Consider the following 10,051-nt stretch of genomic DNA (forward strand, 5'->3'; position numbering starts at 1 on the left):
CAACTTGAAAAAATGTATGTAAAAGCACAAAAATTCAGGGATAAAAGTGAGGAAAACCTTGATTTCCTCAGCTGTGTCAAGCCATGGCATTTTATGTTTTTGAGAAGAGCGATGAATGCCCTCTAGTGTTTGTTGGAATACATGTTTGAAGAACAGAAAGAATAATTGTCTGTTCAAATAAGATTTCAAAAGTACTTAAAAATTGCCAGACATGGTGGCTCACACCTGCAATACCAGTGAATGGGAGGCTGAGGCAGGAAGATCACCAATAGAAGGCCAGCCTAGGCTAACAAGTTATAGGAGGGTAAAGGCTATGAAGTGAGATTGTCTCAAAAACAAACAAACAAATAAATAACTCATAAATAATAAAATCTGAATAAGTAAAGTGTTTTATATAATATTATATTATATTACTTAAATAATAGATTTACAGTATTATATGCCAAGTGGTGAAGATCAGAAAGGTGCCTAAGAATTTTTTGCATATACATAGTATGCCATTTGGCCTCCTTTCCAGCTAACACCACCCTAAAGCAGTTGCAAGAGCCATTCTCAAAGGCACAACATACAGTTTGTCTCAAGAGCCACCCCTGTATATGCCTACAAAGAGCTTCTATTTTATAATATAAACCCCATTTGCACATGCATCTAGTGTCCGTGTGGAGTGAGTGCCCTTGTTGGCAATGGCTGTGGTGGAGAAAGAAAACAGGAAACCGATATGTCTCACCTAGGAAGGTGCCAAACTGCAGTACTCCAATGGGTCTTGTCTTAACTCTCTATATACCAGCAGTCATTCCAAGTCATGGAGATGCCAACCCAGCCACTCATCAAGTAGAATTGATATTTCACAATCTGAGGACCAAGGGATGGGCACAGAAGAGAACCTTGGCCAGGGTCTAACCCAGGAATATAAAGGGTGGACCAATCAAAGGGAAGGAAGGGTGCTCCTCAGATGACCTGAGCTGACTCCCTGTACCCCACAAGACCTGTGCATTCCTGAGCATCTCAGATTGTCACTCTCTTCCTGCTTAGATTAAGCAGAGTACAACATCAAGGACTTCATAATAATGTCATATGTTCCAGGATCGCATAAGGCATAAAGATGAGTTGAGTGCTATCATTTTATGTTTCCATTACAAATGAATAAGTCATGCAGGACATAATATCAAGATTATAGTCTTAAAATATAATTTGTAGAGATAAATTCTTAACAAGTTTTTTTAAAACTATGAAATTACACCAAAAATATTTATTAGAGAAAAAATGTTATTCATTGCTTGTCTACAAAGAGATCTGCTCTCATCCCCTGCCTCAGGGGTCAGGCAGTACGAAATGATCTCCCTCCACCCTTGTTTTTATGTTTTCTACAAGTCAGGCACTCAAGTTAACGCATATTTATTCCATTTTAACCTTCCAAGTGTAATTAAGTGACATGATTTTATTAATAAATAATCCATATATTACAGAGCAGAAAGAAAGTAAGGTCAATATTTCTATTTAAATAATTGATTCAGAATATTTGAAAGAAATTCTGAGTCAGGCTTACACCTGGAGGCCCAACCAACATCTAGGGAGTGAAAACAGAAAGCATAGAAAGCCAAGCCCAGCTACATAGTAAGTTCAAAGCCAGTGTTGCCTGCAGAGGTGAGGTATGGGGATTATGGGGGCAAGGGTGAGGGAGTGAGGGAGTGGGGTACAAAAAAATTCCTAATAAAATAATAAGATGCATATTTATTTTCTTTTTTTATTTATTTATTATATATAAGTACCACAGCTGTACTTCAGACACACCTGAAGAGGGAGTCAGATCTCATTAGGGATGGTTGTGAGCCACATGTGGTTGCTGGGAATTGAACGCAGGACCTTTGGAAGAGCAGTCAGTTCGCTTAACCTCTGAGCCATCTCTCCACCCCCCCCCTTTTAGGCCTACAGCACCCGGTATTCCCAGGCAGTCTCCCATCCAAGTACTAACCAGGCCCAACCCTGCTTAGCTTCCAAGATCAGACGAGATCGGGCACGTTCAGGGTGGTATGGCCGTAGACACACTTATTTTCTTTAGTAGGTAATTTCATAAAAGTAAAGTAAGCAATAATAATAAAACCTAATGATAAATAATAAAAGCCTAATAATAAAAATAAAATGTGCTTCAGTTTAAATGTTCTCAAGTGGGATTTTTGGTTTTTTATTTTGTTTTGTTTTGTTTTTTGGTTTTTTTTGTTTTTTATTTTGGGTATTTTTAAGGGGTTGTTCTGTTTTGTTTTGCTTTAAATCAGAGATGGATATTTCTTTCTCTGACAGATACAGAACAAGCTAAAGACGGCATGTGATTCACCCACGTTTGAGGTCACCCAGCAGCAAAGCAGAGACTCTGTCTGAACTCTCCACCCCATGTTGTTTCCTTTCTGTCTCTGCCCCACGACCTGAAGGCTTATTTTCCTAGGATCCTGTCACCATGTGGTGTTAGGAGACAAGCAAGAGCACTGTGTAGTGCTAACCCTCCTGCAGTTTGTAAAAGCTGTAACTTACCGTGGCTTTTCTATTATGAACCATAAACCTCCTACCCCTGCCCAGCACGGACGGTCCTCGGTGACAATACAGTGGTGTCCTTCCCATTTCAGTGACAAAAGTCCAACGACGATTCTGACTCCCCAGAGGAACTGGCCCTTATGCTTAAGTGTAACGTGCTGTGTGTTTACAGAGATGACATCCATAGCTCTTCACAGAAAGGGATTTGTCTTGACGCGTAGTCACTGCAGTCCAAAAGCCATGGTGGCTGCAGTGAACAGTGAAGCAGAAGGCTACCTCAGAAGTACTGCCTGTGACCTTGGAGCTTCTGAGCCCGCTGGAATCCTAGGACACCTCTGCCCTTTCAGCACCAGGCACTGAAAACAAGGCAGTCCAAATCCTAGAATCTAAGTCTCCTGTCTCCACATCTTCATTTTCCATGTGTCTTTCAGAAGAGATCTCAACATAGTCTTGGGTCTTAGAGAAGCAGGCACCAAAGCAGAGTCTAACGTTCAAGGATTCTGTAAAGGGAAATGTTTGCATGAAAAGAAGAAACTAGAAGTCCAGGAGAGCTGTCCTAAGTGCGCAGACAGAGTCCACCTTTCCCCCAGGGTGCAGTCTATGTCTACCCTCCTGTGCTAGGTCCGGAGGACAGTAGCCTGGAGGGAGGCGTGGCTTAACCAGGAGCCAAAGAAAGGAAGGATTCCAGAGCCTGTAATAAGGGACCCTATACTGTCTGGTGTGATTTCCCCACCACGCACAGTGTGCAGGGAAGGTGCGGGAGAGAAGTTTCTAAAACCTTCTAATATTAAAACAAGACATTTTCAAAAAATAGATAATTAGTAAGATGGACTAATTCCTTATTATTCAGAAACTGCATCAACAGCTATGCTATATATACGAAGTATAGAGGATTCCAAATGAGCAAATAGAAATTGGGCATTACTTCTGCTAACCACCAGGTGGAGCTCTTTTGCTTTATTTTCAAAGAAAAGTTTTGTTTTGTTTTGTTTTTTTCTTATTTTAACATGGGTTAGGATGATTGTTTGAAAGCTCTCTCTTAAATCATCTTTTAAATTCACGTGAATGGCTTTACATTGTATTTATAAACTATTTATATATCTGATTTTCTCCCAGTTACCACAGACTGGTCAAATTGCAATGTTATTTAAAAAAAAAAAAAGCCAACAAAGGGGGAAAAATAAATCACTAAAATAAAGTCATAGATAATATTTCTTTCTAGAAAAGAAATAGATAATTAATTTTTTAAGTTGGCATAAAAAGTGATGGGTTTCATAATGGCGTTTGCATACATGTATGTCATAGTCCTTTGCTCTTATTGTTGCCCCTCCTGACCCTCTGCGCCCAGGTCCTCCACTTTCCCCTTACACACACACACACACACACACACACACACACACAGCAGTGCTGTGTGGACTAGGCGTGGCCCTAAGCTCAGATCTTCATGCTTTTGACGGAAGCACTTTTTGATTGCATTGTCTCCCCAGCCCAAGCACAATATTTTTAAACAGCCTCTCTGTGCCCACTCCCCAAAGAAGGCAGCATGAAAGCCGCACACTGCAGAACGTGGCCTGGACCAGGAGACAGAATGTGTCAGCAGGAGGGGGCTTTGTACTGTGATTTACGGAGCTTTCATTATCATCCCAGGGAAACGTTCTTGAAAGAATGTTGCAATGAAAATGCCAAAACATGGTAATAAAATTCAGTGACACCGTTGACAGACCTGCTTAGGATGGCATTAGAAGTCCAGTTTTTAGTTTCAGCTGATATTAAATGATAGCACAGACCACGGGGCACAGTGTGAGATGATGCACATGTGTCCTCATCTGCTTCCTGTCGCTGAAACAGAGTATCTACCAAATAAACTTGGGAAGGAAGGCTCTCAGAAGCCTCGCAGTGGAATCTTGGAGATAGAAAGGACCCTGCCACAAAGTTAAACCTTACCTGACCCAAGATGCCACAGAAGAGGAGTGGGGGACAAAATTAAAATAAAATAAACATTAAAGTTTATAAAACAGAGTTTTAAAGGGGAATTTGCTTTTACAGAGAAAAAGCAGGTGAGAGAGGATGTCAATTCTAAAAGATGAGTTTTCAGCCTAGCTAAAACCACATTCCAGGGGAAAAGTGAACAGCATGGTTTGCTTTCTGCTGCAGTAATGAGCACCACAGACAGAAGCAACCTGGGAAGGGAGGCCGAGGCAGGAACTTGGGACAGGAACCTGGAGGCTGGAACTGAAGCAGAAACTACAGACACATCGCTTACTGGCTTGCTTTCCTGAGCTGAGCCTGTTTTCTCATACTAACCAGGCCCATTACCCAGGGATGGCATCACCCACAGTGGGGTGGGTCCTCCCAGTGGCCCCTCCCACATCATTGGTAACCAAGAAAATGCCCTACAGACCTGAGTACAAGCCAATCTGATGGAGGCTATTTCCCTTCCAAGATGACTCTAGGTAGCATCAAGTTGACAAAAACTAATCAAGACAGGAAGATAAAAGATTGGAGGAGTTTGTGAGAACCAGATTGCCCAGGGTCTTCCAACAAAACTAAAAAGTCTTCGTTTCCTCTGAGAATCATGGAAAACTCCATGGTGTGAGTTAAACAGAAAGGATATAATAACCAGTCTGAGTGCTCAATATCCAAAGGAGCAATGTATTGAAAAATCAGGAATATCCAAGCAAGACAAATGGAATTGACAGGATCCATTTGATTTGCCTTATCCATTAAAATAATAGTATTCAGTAGGTGGAGAGATGGCTCAGTATTTAAGAGCAACTAACTACTCTTCGAGGTGGTTCACAAGCATCTCAAAATCCAGTTCCAGGGACCTATTGCCCTCTTCTGGTCTCTTCAGGTACTGCATACACATGGTGCACAGACTTACATGCAGGCAAAATGCCATACATATTAAAAATGCCACAAAATTAAAACAACAGTAATAATCTTGAGATACAGGATCCACATTCAGTGTACATGACTCTTCATCTCAATGGGCTTTTCGCACTAACTCCTTTTGAAAAGCTTGAGCCTCTCTCCTCCTGGTGTAATACCCTATTACCCCCATCCCCTTAAGTAAATTACTATATTTAAAGAAAGTGAGATTTCAATATTTCTGTCTCTAAAAAAGCTAATCACTAATTTACCCAATACATTTCTAGTCAGGAGAGTTCAAAAGAAACAAGTCCTACTTCTGCTTCATGCTTGGATGGTTCAAGAACCCTGTGCTCTGCAGGAGATCTGTGCTCCACAGTTGATGACACACTAGGAAGACTCCTACATGCTTTAAAGCACCATGACATCACCTTGTATTTTGACCTGAAGGTCTTTTCAAGTTATTACAACCTTCGCTTTTAAGTGCAGTATGAATGTGAACAATCACTACTTCCTTAATATTAAACAACACATACAACTCAGAGAGAAAACACCTTTGAAAGAATAGTTTCCTGACACCCAGAAGCAGCTGTCCAGGCACCCTGTCTCCGGAGATCATGATTAACCAATGTGTTACATCGTGTGAACCATCCATAGCCATTTACTTTCAAGCCGTTGTTTATTGCTAACATTGACATTATTCAATTGATTTGTTTTACCCTGTGAAGAAAGGGTTTGGTTTTCATCAGTTGAAATGCTGTTGGCTTGTTTTTGTTGTTGTTGGTTTGTTTTGTTTTTTGTTGTTGTTTTGGGGTTTTTTTTTTTTTTGGTTTTTTGGTTTTTTTGTTTGTTTTAGAATTGGCACAGTTTTTCAAATTTATGGTGTGATTTTAATTTAACCATATAGCTGTCACTAAAGGTCAGACACCTGCTTCCTGTGCAGCCACCCCCCTAATAGTTTATATCTCCTCTCATTTCTTTAACTCTTGGTTATGTGAATGCATTGCCTGTTTACACACTTAAGATCTATACTTGCTAGGTATATGTTGTCCTTGCATTTACCATTGAAGGGTACCATTGCATCCAACACGTAGAGAGAGGCCAGTGATTAAGACACTCTGAGCTTTGGTTTTCCTTTCCTGTGCTATGGATAGAACCCAGAGCTCTGCCCTGGGTTAGGCAAGTACCGCACCACTGAGCCGCTGGCCACTCATTGTCCCAGGCTGCATGTTCTTCCTAAGGCACGGAAAACACAGATGGCCGCTGGGGTAGTGCTGCATGGGTGAGCCAGTGGTGGTTGGGATTTCAGAAACAGCCAGCGATGCTAGAGAAGGGTCTTGGAAGTCGTAAAGCACCCAGATTCCATCTGCTGTTGTTGCTTTGGTTCAGCTTTGGACCCCACAGTGCAGCATCCACAGGTTGCAATAATGTCTATTGTTAACCCTCTGGTAGAGAAGCCCGCGTCAGAGGAGCAAGCCTAGCCCCCTCTTACTTCTCACCCCCTTCCCTCTTTCCTCTATTTTCCCTTTGGTTGTTTAACTTGTCTCTCTTTACCCCAGACTGCCCTTGAAAGATCTGCCTGCCCCATCTCGAGTGAGGGGATGTCAGGCTGGCAGGCACCAGCACATATGGGGCAGCGAGAGTCTGTTTATTCCGTTAGATGCTGTGGACTCTGTCTTTAACCTGCCCCTCCCCCTTTGCCCTTTCACTCAGAACCCATCCATTCCTTATCCTGCTGAGGACACTGACAGCTGAGATTCTCTGCGGAGACCCTAGTAACAGCCTTCACTGGGAAAGAATAACCTAAGCAAATGTCTTTACTGCATGCGTGGATGCGAGGACCTTTCCCACTTGCTTCAGTGCAGGACAACGCTGCGAGACCATCCCTTGCTAAGGACACAGAAATGGCTAAAGATTTGTAGTGTAGTTTAAGTGTTCCCATGTGGCTCCTTCATTCCCCTCCTCCACCCCCTATATCCCCCAATAAACTTCATATGTGGAAATCTCCCCTCAGCAGCTTTCTCAAAGGGTCTGAATGCCTTTGTTTATTAATAGTAAATGTGCTGATTTTAACCTCGGGAGAAAGGTTGATTTGACGAATCTATTCTACCGTGAGAGCCTTTTGGACCTCTGTAGGAAGTTGCTGTGTGTTCAGGAGGAAGAGTCCCAACGTTTATGGCTTAGGAAAAAGAAAAGAACCGGAAAGATACAAAAGCGAGAAACTCAGACAAGCTCGAGATAGAGAAGCCCATGCCTGCTTTGCAGCTGCCAAGCAGCTATTCCTGCCCACAGACCCAACTGGGCGGAGTCTGCTCTGTGGGCAGCTCGCCATCTGCACCCCTGGAAACACCCTGTGTCGGTTTTCTCTTGATCCATAGAAAAGGCACAAACCCGACAATTGGTTCTGAAATCTAGTGAAATCAGGGGCTCTCTGCTTAGGGTCTCCCAGAACAAAGTCAAGGCTTCCTGGGGTTAAAGCCCTTAAAGGTTACGGGTGGGTAACGGGGAAATTCTCTTTCAAGCTTACACACATTGGCAGAATGTAGTTGTTTTGTGGTTGTGAAACTTACATCTCCATTTTCAGGCTGGCATTCAGCCAGCTCTCTGACTCCCTGCTGCTAAAGCTACTCACAGGCTCTCCCTCCAGCCCGCCTGCCTCTAGGCCATCAATGCTCGATAGAATTCTACTCAGTTCACACAACTTCCTACAAAGTTCCGAAAGGCTCTCACATAGAATAGATTCATCAAAAGGCTCTCACATAGAATAGATTCATCAAATCAACCTATTTCCAGAAGTTACACTCAGCACATTTACTATTAATAAACAAAGGCAGTCAGACCTTTTGAGAAGCTGCTAAGATGGAGATTTCCACACATTCTCTAACTGGGCTGGCTAACCAGCAGGCACCAGGGATCCACTTATCTCTGCCTCCCCAGGGCTAGAACTACAAACAGGGCTACTGATAACACCTAGCTATTTAACAGTTTCTGGCTACCGAATACCCATCCCTGTACTGGCAAGGCAAACATTTCATCAATTAGACATCTATCCAGCCCTCTCAGTTCTCCCTGGCCATCACAGAGCTCTCTGCTTTCAGGACTCATGCAACTAGGTCTCTCTCATAGAATAATCTCCACATTGCATCCCCTGCTGCACCGTGAGGATTCACATAACACAGGGGTGAAAACCCATCACGTTTCCAGGCCCTGTGGTGTCTTTTGGAAAAGGTTGAGAAATCCTGCTTATCACAATTCTCAAAAAGCTTAGTAAGCTCTTTACATTAGTGAGTCCAGTCTGCCTTCTCTTCCTCTGACCCACACAGTTCACCTCTTCTGTGCTTCTCAAAGACCTCTGCCTCAGCCTCCTGTTATTGCCTGCAGATGACCTTGTCTCTCACTTCACACGTGGAGGAAGCTGGCTGTACTAGTGCTCTTACATCAAAAAGCTGCGCACTGGATATTTAAAACACCAGAAATGTGCCTTTCTGTCGTTCTGGAGACTAGAAGTTTCAAATGAAGGTGTATGAAGGACGGCATTCCTCTGGGGAAGTTCTAGAGGACACTTGGCTCCATGCCTGGCTTCTGGTGCTTTGGTACTGCTAGCTGCTTCAGGGTGGTCGCTGACTGTCCCAAGAGGCTCATGCATTTCAGGCTTGGCCCCCAAGGTGGCGCTATTGGAGAACTTTGAATACATGAGTCTGTTTAAGTCGTTGGCGGCTCTTTTAAGGAATCTGGGACCTGGGTCTCTTCCTCTTTCTCTTCTACTCTCTGGAAATGAAATGAGTAATTTGCTTTTCCAAGCGTCTGCTGCTACTGTCATTTGACATCCCTAAGCAGTGGGTCTGCCTGTTCATCAGGTGGGACCATGAGCCAAAATAAATGTTCTTGCTTTGTAAGTCAATTCTCACAGGTATTCCATGCTAGAGATGGAAACTGACAGACCTACCACTCCATAACTGCTGTCCAACAGTGTTCCCTCTCTGTGTACTGACATGTCCTCCCCGCCTTTCATTTCCCTGTGTCGTTTATATTTATTTATATTTTATTGTGTATATGTATTTTGCCTGCACGTGTATCTATGCACAAGTGTTTTGCCTGCATGCATGTCTGTGCACCACGTGTGTGCCTACTGCCAGCAGAGGGCAGAAGAGGATATCAGATCCCCTAGAACTGAAGTTACTGGTGACTGTTAATCACTGTGTGCTTGCTGACCCTCTACAAGAACAACAAGAACTCTTAACTGATGAGCCATCTCCCCAGACCCTTTCCTCTTTTCTTATAAAAGCTCCCCTGACTGATTAAGGAATGCCTCAATTCAAGATAATCTCATCTCTGTTACATGTCAAAGACTATTTCCAAATTAGGACACATTTGGGTAGGAGGCGTTAAGAATTCCACATACACTTAGGGAGACACGAATCAGCTTATGATAGCACCAGAAGACCTTCGCATCCGTGGCTAGTAAAAGACTGTGTGGTGGGTGTATAATCTGCATTGACAACTTGACTATGTTTAGAATCACTGTGGAAGCACAACTCTGGGAGTGTCTCAGGAGTGTTTCCTGGAAAGTTGAATGAGAAGGGGAGGTCCATCCTGAATGTAGGCAGCCCAAAACCATAATCTGGGATACCACGGCTAAGAAAAAGGAGAAAGT

At 43.1% G+C, this 10,051-nt stretch overlaps 1 non-coding gene across 1 annotated transcript; it reads right to left on the minus strand.

The window, feature by feature from the left end:
- Positions 1–1,923: 1,923 nt before the first annotated feature.
- LOC116095163 lies at positions 1,924–2,042 on the minus strand. Its single transcript, XR_004120485.1, has one exon. It is a non-coding gene; the product is annotated as a 5S ribosomal RNA (ribosomal RNA).
- Positions 2,043–10,051: the final 8,009 nt, after the last annotated feature.

This window comes from Mastomys coucha, unplaced genomic scaffold (genome assembly GCF_008632895.1).
Source record: "Mastomys coucha isolate ucsf_1 unplaced genomic scaffold, UCSF_Mcou_1 pScaffold17, whole genome shotgun sequence".
Lineage (NCBI taxonomy): Eukaryota > Metazoa > Chordata > Mammalia > Rodentia > Muridae > Mastomys > Mastomys coucha.